The sequence below is a fragment of the Psammomys obesus genome, unplaced genomic scaffold (genome assembly GCF_907164565.1).
Source record: "Psammomys obesus unplaced genomic scaffold, mPsaObe1.curated_primary_1811, whole genome shotgun sequence".
Classification (NCBI taxonomy): domain Eukaryota; kingdom Metazoa; phylum Chordata; class Mammalia; order Rodentia; family Muridae; genus Psammomys; species Psammomys obesus.
In genome coordinates, this window is record NW_026596234.1 from 8,749,981 (window position 1) to 8,764,097 (window position 14,117).

At 45.6% G+C, this 14,117-nt stretch overlaps 1 pseudogene; it reads right to left on the reverse strand.

Moving 5' to 3' along the window:
* Window positions 1-13,679, reverse strand: part of LOC129668138 (40S ribosomal protein S26-like) — a 22,726-nt pseudogene extending 9,047 nt beyond the window's left edge.
* Window positions 13,680-14,117: the final 438 nt, after the last annotated feature.

Sequence of the window (14,117 nt, forward strand, 5' to 3'; positions counted from 1 at the left end):
AGAAAGAAAGAAAGAAAGAAAGAAAGAAAGAAAGAAAGAAAGAAAGACCTCTTCATAGAGCATGAAGGAAGCACCATGAAGGAGGCCTGTGCCCAGTGCAGAACGTGGGCTCTGACTTCATCAGCATCTCATGAGTTCACAGTGAGTGACCACACAGGAGAGGTAGCTGTCCCCTGCATGGGTTTCCTCTTCACATCTGTCAGTCACAGACATTGCCATCCGCCTTACCTCTGTGCCTCCTAATGTGACTCCTCCCTCCACAAAGGAAGCTCTTGAGTGTGTAAGCCTTCCCTCCTTGGCTGTGTGTGGTCTCCTCAGGTCAGGAGAGCTCTTGGGGCAAACTGCTCTCAATAAAGCCTCATCCATGCCTACTTCGTAGTTGAAGGGCAGAGGCAGAATCCCAGAGTGAAACAGGCGGTTGCATTTCAAGGCAATCTGCTGAGTTATTTGGGAGTAGGAAAGTCAAGATGCAGCCTGGAACTTTCACCTCAAAGAAAAGCTACTGTCAAGTCCAAATGATGTCCTGTCTCATATGAGTCCAAGGTTACCTCTGCAGGTTTATTTATTAGGTAGCTGGTACCAACAGATACTCAAGTCCGAGCTACAGGGTCAACGTTTCTCCACTTTGTACTTCAATTTGCAGCAGACCTACACATTTTTTGATTGTTTGTTGAGAAGGTCTTACTCTATAGTCCTGGCTGTCCTGATACTTGCTTTGTAGTGTCAAACTTGAGTAATCCTCCTGCCTCAGCCTTTCAGGTGCCGGGACTGCAGGTGTACACCACCACACCTGGCAAACATACACCTTATGCAAAGAAAGAAAGGGTGGGGATCTTGAATGTGCTTTTTTCCCCCCTTGCTACTTCTACACACCTGTAGTGGCACTTAGACGGGGAGCTGCTGAAGATGAGGGCACGTATGTCATTTAAGAGGTATGTATAGTCCTATCAGCTCTGTTAGAATTAATTTAGAACACTCAAAAATATTGGAGGGTTATAGTAGAAAAAAAATCTCCTCCTTTGGAAAGAGGTTAGTGGACCACCCATAGGTCTATCAAAGGTCCAGAAACCTCCTTTCTCACCTCTGTTAGCCTCAGCCCCACCTACCCAATCCAAAGACCTCCATGACAAAAGATCAAGAACTTGTCAGATACACATGGTGGCAGTGGTGCTGACTTCTCAATAGGGGGAGAAGGGGACCTAAATTAGACTTCTATAAAAAGAATATTGCATATTTATTTCCACAATAACACCCAGGGAAAAAAAAGCGTGAGTCAAGAAGCAAGCAATTGGGTGGATAAATAAAGCTTGTCTTTGTTCTCATCAATTAGGTTATTACATCAGTTGGAAAACCAGTGAATTATAATACAGATGTTTAATGAAACACTGCTGAGCCTATAAGTCAAACCACTATTTTGTGGTGTGATTTTGGCTGCATAGTTTTGTGTGTGTTAAACCGTATTTATTAGCTGATACCCATTATTATTTTGAGCAAGGTATAATTCAGTTGTCAAGCTCCATCGCAGGCAAGGAGATTTAATCAGTAAGAGCCGCTTTGCTACCGAGTATAAAACAATGTGGGTTTCTTGAGCAGTCACAGCAGTGTGAAAAAATGGGATTAATTAGTATTGTACAAGAACAGGCAGCGTGCTCATTAAAACCTTGTGAGGTGGCTCTTGATAAACTGCCACTTGATAGGCCCGCCTTAATGTGACACGACGAAGACTTTATTTCCAAATCCTTCCGTGATGGTATCTCACTATTAAGTCACCTGAAATGACCTACCTGGGTGCCGGGAACACAAAGATCAAGATGAATGCCAGGGACCAAGGAGCCACATGGACTGGGGGAGCAAAGCAGGGGTGGGGGAGCTTCAAAGACAGTTTCTTCAGAACCCTCCCTCAAGCGTAGATCAATAGCTGCAAATGAGACAGCACCAGAGGTGGCCGATTTGCATTCTCACTCAGCAGGCTGGGCAGTAAGCGATCTGACAGCTGGCAGCCCACCTTAATGAAGGTCCCCCCATACAAACTCAGTTTGCTCCACTCTGGGTGGGAGTGTGCCTGAAAACTTCCCAAGATGCTGTGCTATCTCCAAAGGGAAGGACAGAGGCAGAAACTCTAATGGGCGCTCCGCTCCGCTTTGGAGGACCCTGAGTGAGAAATCAGATGGCGTCCCTTAACTCCAGGGATGAACCTATTTGGCTCATGAGATGGATGTGTGGGCAAATCACTTGCTGCCAAGTCTGAAGATCTGAGTTGGGTCCCTGCGACCTGAGACCCACAGAGAGGGAGCTGACCCCTGTAAACTGTCTCCTCTGACTTCCGAGTGCTGTGACACTTCTGTATGTACATGTGTATACGTGCTCTCGTGAACATGTGCATGTGAGCATGCCCCCCTCTCTCACACACACAAACACTAATAATAATTAACAGTAATGAATCCTCAAAAGAATATTTAAATGAATAATGATTAATTTGTTTTGTCTGCTTAGAAAAACACGTCTGAAAACAAAAAAATCCCTCAGAGATGCATCTGCTTTGGGTTGGGAATATTTCCGGTGCACCCTTGGCTGGTTTTCCTATTTGGGCATCTCGTTTTACCACCTTTCAAGTGAAGGGAAGTTTAGGTCTCTTCCCCACAGTACAGTTGTAACAGGGTGCCTTCTCAACAGTTGACCAAATTCACAGTTTCCTCCAAGGCTTCTCTCTCACCCATAGTCCCCTGCCCTTTAGCTAACAGAACACACAAAAAGACTGCACATACAACAGCTTACCGGAGCGAGGGTGAGGGAGGGGTCCTAGGACTAGACCGTGCTCCGTATAAATCTCAAAGTTCCTGCTCCCTCATTCACCCAACTGTTTTATTAAAAAAGAAATCCAAGCTTCTTATTTCTCACAGCGTATTAAATGGATGCTTTGTACCATGAAGCTCAAGTAAGCACTCAGCTCACAATTACAGGTTGTTTGCAATTAAACTCAGGTCATTCCACTGCTGTCTGCAGATGCCAGGCTCCAGTCTGGCTACCTGGGCAGTCCAGACAGGATTAAGCACACTGCTTTATTAAGAGATGTGCTATAACACTTCATTTAAACCTAACATCTCATTGTGATGATCCGAGGCGCATGATGGAATGCAGTATGACAGCCATTGAATTAACAGAAAATGGAATTCATCTCTCCAAATTTCACACAAAATAAAGTCACGGAGACAGACAAAAACAAAGGCAGAAAGACAGACAGCGAAGTACCTTCAACACTTCAGCCCCTGTTGGAATGATACTGTCTGTCTCCGGTTACCTGGTTACCTGTGGTCTTTGATTGAAGAGAGTCCCTACCATTTTTTTTTTGTGTGTGTATGTGTGTGTGTGTGTGTGTGTTCCTCCATTATGCAAAGTGGTGAATTTGTTCCCATTTTGTTTCTTTGATTTTAGCAAGTGAATTGCACAGAGGTAATGCGCTGTAAGTGGGGCTTTGAGCATTTCCATTTATGCACGACATGGTAATAGGAAATTTTCTGCCCCTCTTAGCTTGATGAGAACCTTTCTCAAAGATCCTACAACTCCTTCCGTGGTAGCCACCTACTTGATTTATAATCTAACAGTGGTGGAAGAGGTTAGCTGCGTAATTTAAGTCACTAGATTTCGCTAATGAACTAGGGGCAGGGAGAAAGTACTTTACATTGTAAAGTTTCCATTTCACCTTCCCTATGCCCACATACTTCATCGCTAAAGTTTTACATTATTTATATAAAAGGGGAAATGGTTCTTTCCCAGGAAAATGAGTTAGCAAAGCAGCTTCGCCTGGAGTTTCTTTCCTTCAAGTCGAGGGGAGTCGGACCCTCTGGGGTAAGCAGAGAGAATGCGCAGCTGTAGCCAATAGGAATGCAGGATGCCCGGTTACATTTGAATATCAGATGAGCAGCTCGTAATGCAATCTTGGGATGTACATATCTTCAATGTTATATACTGTTTTCCTGAAATTCAGGTATGACCCAGTAACCGAAATCCTCAGCTGAAAGGAAGATGGAAATATTTGACCCTGTGATGCCAGGAGAAAAAGCTCAGCAAAGCTTGGAAAAATTAACTTCGGAGAGAAGCCTTCTGGCTCTCTGTCTGTCGTTGCATTTTTATTTAGCATGTTGCTTCAGGCTTCACTGGGCTTTGAACTAAACTACTGACCAGTTTCCCCCAACTAGATAAGCAAGTCTTAAATGGAGTTTCTTCACAGTAGTCCCAAGAAGAGTGTTCCATTTTATGTCAAAAATTAATAACAACAACAACAACAATAATAATAATAATATGTGGGGGGTAAATCATGAGACCTTTCTGAAGACTTCACTATCATGGATCCAAATATCGCTTTGTTTCTCCACCGATTGCAGCTTCAGAAACACCGACTGCATGGGTAAACACCCAACAGGACAGAAAACAGGCACATAAAAACACCTATGGGCTTAGTGACAGTAGCATTACTGTTGTAGAGGCAAGTCCCATGAATTGTTCTCCCCAGTAGTGAGGACAGAAACTCATAGGATTTATAGACTTAGAGAACTCAGAAAATCACAGGTTTCCTATGTGAGCCGCCAAGGCTGTATAAGCAGTAAACAATTAATTGTTGGAGAGAGGAGACCTTGTGGAGCTTCTGCAAATCGGGAAGGGGCGCCAGGGATGTGTGTGTGTGTGTGTGTGTGTGTGTGTGTGTGTGAATCATCACTCATGCTGGGGTGGGCTTTTCGTGATCAGCTCCCTTTGAGTCCCCTTTAAGTGACTCCAATCCTCCAGTTCAGTAAACCAGACTTGGGCACAATCATTTCTTTGCTCTGTTGTCCCCACCCTCTTTGGGTTGATTGACACCTGTCCACATCTGCTCAGAAAATGTTAGCACAGCATTTAACACAAGAGCCGAAACACAGGGTCTGTAATCGGCTGTATGACGCGGTGATTCCTTAATCCCTAGGTACCACAGTCTCTGCTTCTAGAACATGGGTGCAGGCTTAGTATCCCTTATCCTAAAGGCATGGATGCAGGCTGAATATCCCTTATCCACATGCATATAGTCAACAGTCTTTCAGACTATTTGTGTAAACGTAAGAAAAATGGTAGCCACATTTAAACAATCCATTCACGCTTCTCACTTGCCTCCCGGGTATATAATATCTAGATGGCAGTTTAATACAATATCATTAACCATTTAGGATGGAAACAAAGTCCTAGAATGCTGAAGCATCTATTGGTGGTGTCCTGTTGGTTACTTAAAAGCGTCTGCTCTGGGAGCTCTGGGGCTTTCGATATTCAGCCTGTGGATGCTGCAGATCTGAAAATGTCTACAGGCAAAGGCCATCGGTGGATGGGGCTAACCAGTGTAAGCCATGTAAACAGAAGCTGGTGCTGTGATGAATGGTGGAAATTAATGATGAGGTCAGGCCAAGCTGCTAAGGCTGTCCAAGGAATGACTGTTCACACATATTCCTGTCACATCAGCACATCCTGTCTTTGCCACAGAAATCCATGCACAAGGTTCTTGGAGACCACCATCTTATGATTCGGCAATCCCATTCCTCAATCTTTATCCTGAATAAATTAAATCGTACTTAGAAAATCACTGTACAAGGACATTCCCCGTGGCTTCATTCACATTAGGAAAAAAGAAAGTGGAAAGAACCCAGGTTCTCTTCAGTACTAGTAGATATAAGTGGTTTGTTCATAAAATGGAAAAATATTCAGCAATGAAAATGGATAAATAACTGTTATGCAAATCAATTCAAGTGCATTAAAAAACACTGTGTTTGGCCAAAGGGTCAAACACTTCAAAAGGGCATCTTACCTGGTTATATTTTTACGAATGTCAAAAGATGCAAACATGAAGACATGAGTCGGAACAGAGTTTTTATCTGGTTAGAAAAGGGTTACAAGCCACAAGAAGACAACAAAGCCAAAAATTCTGTGTCCAGGGGGCCTTCAGAGACTGATGCACCAACCAAGGACCATGCACAAAGAGGATGTAGCCCATAGGCAGTTCAGTTTCCATGTAGGTACCCTAGTAAGGGGAGCAAGGGCTGTCTCTAACATGAACTCAGTTGCTTGCTCTTTGATCACTTCCTTCTGGCAGGGCAACCTTGCCAGCCCACAGAGGAAGAGGATGAAGGAAGTCCTGATGACGATTGATAAGCTAGAGTCAGATGGCAGGAAAGAAGGACTCCTCCTTTCAGTGGACTGGGGGGGATGGGGAAAAGAGGGAGGGAGGGTGGGACCAGGTGGAGATGAGGCAGAGATCTACCATCTGGATAAAAAATTTAAAAAGAAGATACAAAAAAATAAGAAGAAAAAAAGGAAAGGAAAGGGTTACCAGATCCTAAGTCTCTGAGAACCACAAGCAGACTCTGAGCTGTCCTTTTTTTTCTCTCTCTCTCTTCAAATAACCTAAAAGAACATGCTGACCCTTCTTCTCTCACAAGCTCCAGCCCACTCCACTCCAAGGCTGTATTTGGTCCATAGGTACCAGCTTTCGGAATCTTCCTGCTCTGTCCTTGGATGGAGTACTGCCCATGTACACATGTCCATTTTCCTCAAACTCACCCAACAATACATCTCAGACCTGTGCCTTCTACTGCATCTTCTTGAAAAACCTGTGGAATACCTAGGCTGATTGACTGACCCAAGAAATGTTGACCAATGTAGCTTTGCCTTCACATAAACGATATGCTTGTTTATTTTTAATAAAAACGAAGAAATGATCATTGCTGTACATAATCAGTGAATGTATCTTAACGTCTCCTTTCTGATTTGCTCATCCCTATTACCTACACATCCCGCTGCCTTCACACTAAGAGAACTTCGCTTACTAGGACAGTGTTGTGAGCCTGCTCACACTCCAGCACAGAGGGCACAGTCCCAGAGTTCCGGGAACCTTGGACAGCAATGGGACAAACAGACATCATCTATACCCGGCCATGCCACTGTGTAGGAGGGCCAACCCCCTTCCAAAAGACCCTAGTGCCTTTGGTTGGTTAGTAGCTTGTGTTCCTTGATGATCACAGTTCCTACCAGCAGCCATTGCTGTTGAGAGACCGATAAGCTATTCAGTTAACAATCTGAAACATTTGCAGAAGCTGGGGTACCGTATTGGAGACTTCGCCACAGCAAACCCTGACATGAAGAATCTTAAAGGTTTATACTTCCTCATAATCTGAAGGTCTATAGTTTACCTTGGTGGGGAAGGAACTCAGCTGGTCACACGGCTTCCCCCAGACAGGAAACTATCAAGGGCAAACTATCAAGGCCAGCCCCCAGAAACCTCCTCCTCTTCCTCCTTTTCCTCTTCTCCCTCCTCTCTCCACAACCTTCTACAAGAGCTTTATCAGTTGGGGACTGAGTGTTCGACCATGTGAGCCTGTGGGGGACAGTCCACATTCAAACCACAGCCACACATCCCCTTGTTTATAGACACAATGGCTTCCCTTTGCACCCATGCTGAGGGATGTGTTGTGGAACCAGCCTTCAAAACTTCAGAGCAAAGTAGAAGTGCGAGGGAGCCTGAAAAGAAAGCTCGGTGCAACATAGAATGTCCTCACGTTCCCAGCCCCAGCACCGGTGGGGATGGTAAATGTACAGCGTCTTCCTAAGGGGAGCTCAGAGTGAGGCTGGAGCGCTGCTTCTGCTTCTGCTTCCGCTTCCGTTTCCGCACACCAGATTGTCTCCCCGTCAGTAGCCCGAGGTTTCGTTTTGTGATTATTGTGATGTGTGTGTACCACAGCAGCCTGTGGAGGTCAGAGGCTGGCCTTTGGGAATCCTTTGCAAGGTTGGGCTCAAGTGGACAGGCTTCCTGGCATGAGCTTTTGACTGCTGAGCCATCTCCTCAGCCTGGAACCTTCAAGTTTCGAGGCTGCAGTGAATGCAGCAGTCTTAGCTAGAGCGTCCTCCGAATTAATTACCCACCTTTCTTGTTTCTCTTTTCTTCTCTCAACTGGGGAAGAAAGAAATCACTTCAGCTAATGAAGCTGATGTAATTTTGTGGAAGATTCTTTTTAATGCCAGCAGTGTCTGGTATTGCCATGTGCTCAGAAGTGGGGAGAAAGAATGAAGAGGTAGTTACTACTGCTCCCTGGGAGCCTTTAACCCTGTGAGCCAAGTAAGATGGGTTCTCCCTCCCCATCATTGCAAGATGGGTAGTGCCTGGTCAAAGCTACCTATTTGGAGTCCCTGACTCAATCCCCACCATAATTGTGAGAAGCAGATTCGGTCTCCTTGTGCATTTTACAGATGTGCCCACTAAAATGCATTAAGGTCCCTAGCAGGTAAGACTTGACCTTAGACGATGAGAAACGGGAAAGGGTGCAGCTAGCATCAGAGTCAGTTCCACAGACTCCGGATTCTTTAGTCTACCCAAAACTTTCTTCTGTCCCAAACACGATTGAAAATATAAATAACAATGGGCCAGAGAGTAGTCGAACTCCAGAACAGTATTCAAGATGACTGGGAAAGTATAAGTTAAGCAAGACTTTCATATCACCCCAAAATAGGAATCATTTCTAAGTTTGAAAAGATAGGAGAGACTGTCATTTTGTAAGGAAGTCTCGAATTATCTGGGATGGATTCCTGGAAATGTCAATAAAAAAAATTAAATTCTCACAAGGGAACTTCATTCCAATTAAAAGAGCTTCAATTCATTTGCTGTCAAGCATTATCTTTTTACAGATACCCTGATCTGTTCAAATTGATCAGAACATGATGAATATTTCAAAAAAAAAAAAATCACTCTTCCTAAGAGAGGGAAGAGTGAGTGATCCGTGGTAGAATTCAGGGCTCCTATGACAGCCGTACAGGGAACACTACAAGTTTTCCTGGTAAACAGAGTCAGGAGCCATGTCTCAAATACAGCCTGTTGCATATTTTATATTCCCGAGATTGTTAGGGCAGTAGCAGGACAAGGAGACGGAAGAAAGGCAAAATATTTCCAAAGGTATGTCTAGTCTGGAGGCATGAACCTGTCAGTGACATCCTCTGCCCTCAGTAACCAAGGACTGAATAACTTTCCTGAGCTGTGGAAAGATTGGTAAAGGAGCCTAGAGCTTTGAGAGTTGCCCCCACAGGGCACCACCACTGGCAGGATCCTCCTGTAGCTGAGGGGATCTCAGAGCCTTTGCCAGAGAGAAGGATTCAGGAGAACAGGAGGAGGAGATGCTTGCCATGGTTCCTGGTGGCCTCTGTTACTATGACAACCATCCCCTTTGTTTCCCTGAATCCAGAGCTGCTGCTTCATTTAGCAAATGGCATTCAGGTGAGACAGCTGTGTGAAGACATTAGCAGAATGAGGACCCGGGAAAACAAAACTGTCTCTGCGCGTGCACGTGTACACAGACACACACACACACAAACACAGTCACACATGTGCATACATGTATGCACACATACATGAACACATATGCATACACACATGCTGGCACCATGAAGCCACTGGGATGTTTCCAGCCCTCTTGCTGCTCTATCTTTAAGCAAGGCACAGCACTGCATGTGCTGTGGCACGAATGCTTGGGGACTGCAGCTTTCTTTGGGCTGTCACTTGAGTGGTGGTGTTTCATGTGGTCTTCGGTTTCCTGCACTGTATTTCTTTACCCATGGAGAGTCCAAGTCCCCCACCAGGCTTCCCCTACCACTCCCTCCTGCCCTCTTCCCAAATTCTCCTCTTGGCATCCTGTTCACCTCTTTCAGGGCACGGAGCACAATTCACTTCACTATTGTCTTTTCTTTCTTGGGTTTTTATGGACCTCCCCATCAAGATGGCAAGCTCCAGGAACACAGGGAGGCTGCATTGTTGTGCAGTGTCATCAAAAAATGCAGTATTTGTGCAATAAGCCATTGAGATGATGCTTCCAAAATGTGACCCACAGGGTGAAGACACTAAGCCTTGTGCATTAGAACCTCCCTTCTGGGTCTTCTTTTCTCCTAAACCAACAGCAAACAATAGTCATATCAAACTTAAGGACCATGAAGCTGGAGAGCTAGGTCCGTGGATAAAGTGCCTTCCTCACAAGCATGTGAGCCAGGCTTCAATCCCCCAAATCCAACAGTGTGAAGTTAGAACCTGGTGGTCCCTGGGAATCACTCACTGGTCAGCGATTCTAGCCTAACCATAGAGACCCGGATCTCACTGAGAAACTTCTCATAAAACAAAGCAGACAGCATGAAGAATAACACCTCAGGTGGATCTCTGGCTTCTTTAAACACACACACACACACACACACACACACACACACACACACACACACGGCCCAAGTCTCAGCTCTATGCTGCTCTCTTTGCACTGTCTGCTTCATTGTAGAATTCCTGTGTCTTCTCCTGCATGTAATGACCATATAATTCTGGGGTTGGGACAGTGTCAAATTGTCCTTCAAGGAATGGGGACAATTGCGTGCTTGGAGAAAACCTAGACCATGAAGCTTTTGCCAGTCTGGGACACAAGAAATGGAGGAACTCTTAGTCTTTTATATTCTAAAGGCAGAGTGGGTGGGTCCCAGGAGGAAATGTCTATCACACAAGGAGGACAGAGAGAAGGTGGCCGAGGTAAGATGAAAGGAAAGATTGCAGAATTCCATCATCTTCTCCTCTACTCCCAGGCTTTTCAAGATATCAGGGTCTTATTTTCTTTCAAGATATCCTGGTATAAAAGTTTGCCAATCAAGGGGGTGGGAAGGCACCTACGTCTCACATACTAGAATATCATTGCAAATGTATAATGCACATAAAAGAACAGTTGGATACATACTGTAAACATGTTCTAAACAACTTCTATGGGAATTACTCTTTCTAAGATACTAAAGAAATGTCCAGGCAAAATGTCTTTGAAAGAATGAATATCATTCTCTTATATAGTTAAAGAGACTTCTGAACAACTGGACAAACAACAGCAAAGCCCAAGATGAAACTTCAACCAAAAGCTACATTATGATCTGCTAACTCCACCATTTACCTGTGGCATCTTCTCCCTCACTTTCTTATCTCTGACGGGTGAGAACTTCGCAGTGTAGGTTTGCTCCAAGCACTCAGTTGTCCTCATTCCTTGGAGGTCATCTTGAGTCCTTTTCATTCCCTGAACTATCTGAACACTATGGTGTGCTTTAACATGGTGGGAGAAATAATCCACACCCCTAGCTCTGTATCTTCTTCTACTGACGTGATAAAGGAGTCTGGCAAAGGCAACTTAACAGGCAAAGGATTTACTGTATCTCACAGTTCAAGAGTATCATCTGCCATCGGGGGGAGTGCAAGGAATTAGGGGGGTGCAGGAAGCAGCTGGTCGCATTGTCTCCACAACCAGGAAGCAGAGAAGGATGAATGTTTACATGGTAGTTCTTAGATCTCTTTCTCTACACTACACAGTCAAGAAACTCCTGTTCAGGGGAGATTCCTGCCCCGGTTAAGTAGGCAGCAGCCTTCTTGCAAACATAGCTACTTGCATAGGGTTATAATGTGCCATATGCCACCACCACCCTCTAGCCTGACCTGATGAAGTCCTTGGCATTCCCATGGGCACGAGGCACTGGAGTCCTCGACCACGTGGCTGTGCTCAGGTCATACATGCTCATTGTAAGGGTTCACTCTTTCCACATCTCCCCCTATTTTATTTTATACATGGCCACGTGCAGCGTGGCTCCTAGGCCAGCAGCAGCTCTGCATGGTCTCAGAAGCCCAACCGAGAAGAAAAAGAAACAAAAACCCTGCAGCCTCTGGCCTGGCTTCTCTGCATCATCCTGCCCAAAACCCAGAAAATTCCAAAACCAGGAAGGTTCCCCACCCTGCAGTGCTCCCCTGTGCCAGGGGAGCTCTCGGCGTGTGAGAGGGCTCTCGGCTTGTAGCTTCTAGATTGGTTCTACCAAAGTAACCCCTCACTCACCACTTCAGGACCAGGGTCAGACCAAGATCTCCAGAATACCTCAGGTTGACACATTTTAGGTTTTGTTGTTGTTGTTTTTAAGTATAACTTCTATTTTATTTGTCCAAAGTGGGTTTTGTTTTTTTTCTGTCCACCCATCACCAAAGATTTATGTCTTTCTATGGGCTCTGGTGGAGATCACGGTGCAGCACCAGCAGGCCTAAATTATCATGGGGGTGTTCAGTCCTTTGGGGCTTCACAAGATCAATTCCTGACTACCTTACTACAAATGGCACAGCGCACACAGTAATGCAGCTTGACACAGAGTTTGTGAAGCAGTGTGCTTCAAAGCACCAAAGACATTTGCTTTGGATGTGTCTTTGACAGCAGCAGCCTCTACAGTCTCCTAAATGATGAACTTCTTACTGGTCTTGTCCTTGGGCATGAACCATGTGCAGTGTGCTGAGCGAACTGGCTGCACGTGGCTGCACCCCTTTTCAGCATGACCGTTGTTTCTTCTCATTTTGTTCACCTTGGAACCAAGACCCAAAAGAGGTTAATCCATTATGTAAGAGAAACTGGGCTCACAAGGGTCTCACAAAGTGGCTCCGAAGAGCCTGAATCTCCCTCGGGCGCAATTCTACCCCAGGTGTTCATCTCTCAAATCCTTCTGGCTGGTGTCAGAGCACTGAGCCCTAAGAGCCGATTCTGAGGTAGAGGAATTATACTTTCTCTCATGAGTATGATAGTGATCTAGGCAACCTCAGATCCACCATGAGCCTCAAGTAAAAATAGGTATCTTCCCTGGGTCTTTAGCCGTGTGTGTACTAGCCTCTCACCCTTTCTCCAACCTTCTCCTAGGTACTAGATTTATAACTCCTCTTTGAGACACCAGAGACAAGTCCTTTCTCTGGACCTTATTTGCCTGTTTTACACCTGCCCGAAACAAGAAAACTCGCCCTAATTATTGGTGTGTTTCACACAGAGCATCCCATACCTGACTGATGTCAGTTCCCCAGAGTCAGTCCCTGAGGCACTAGCCTGTGATCTGCATGGCTTTGGGACTGACCTCACGGGGTGATGGGGAATGAAGAAGGGAAAGACACACATATAGAAACACCAGGTCAAGTGAGTCACAGCTGCAGTAGAAGCACAACAACCGAGAAGTCAGCTCCTTCATCTTACAGAATCAACAAGGGCTGGGCTGGTCCATCTCATAGAGGGTCTCTGGAGGGGAGCAGTCTCAGGCGGCGGCTGTCACCCGGGATAAGGAAACTGCTTTAGGTACTTTCTCCACATACCGATTTTAGCTAGCGGTCAACCTGTCAGATCTGTGCTCACACCAGAAAAGGCTTTGTCATTTCCTGAGCCTGACTGGGGGAAGGCCTCTCCACTCCCATGAGCCTGAGTCACTAGAACCCTTGACATGGCTGTTTTCATGTCATGGATGCTCATGCCGCAGGCACTCACTCCCCAGAAACCACGCCATCAAAAACGACACAGGTTACTCAGAATAACAAATAGCTCTCGGACTGTTTTATTGGCTTGTTCATTTTTTTAATTTTCCAGACAGGGTTTTGCTTTGTAGCCTGGGCTAGCCTAAAATTCTCGACCCTCCTGGCTCAGCCACCCTTCACTTCTAGCCTTCTAAGGGTTTGCAAGAGGGTACCAGTACACTTGATGTCTTAGTTACTTCTCCGTGGCTATATAAAAAAAACCACCATGACCAAAGCAACTTACGGAAGGAAGAGGTTTCTGGGGCATATGGTTCCCAGGGAAAAAGAGTCTGCGATGGTAGAGTAGGGACATGGCAGCAAGCAGCAGGCAGTGGTAGAAGGAGGAGGCTTCTCCCTAAGGACTGAGACTACAGAGACTGCTGTTTCACTGTGGAGCTCTTTGGTCATGACATGGAGAAAAGAACGGCCTTAGTTTTCTAGGGACATCCTCTTCTACTTCTTTAACAACTGAATCCAGAGGGAGCCCGCGTTGTTGACGACCGGTTCCCCTTCCTGCTGGCCTCCTCCGAGTTCTTAGTAGCAACAGGCTATGTAATTCAATTGACTGGTCAGCTTCAGGATCAGTGTCAGCACGAGACCCCCAGAGTCCTGCTCAGGTTGACACATTTCGTGAGAGAAACTGGCCTCTCATTGGCTCATGTCTTGAACTGAAGCACAAGTCAGGGAGATCAAGAAACAGAAATAGTGTTAGTGCTTCGCCGCTCAAAGCCCGCCTCCAGTGACATATTCC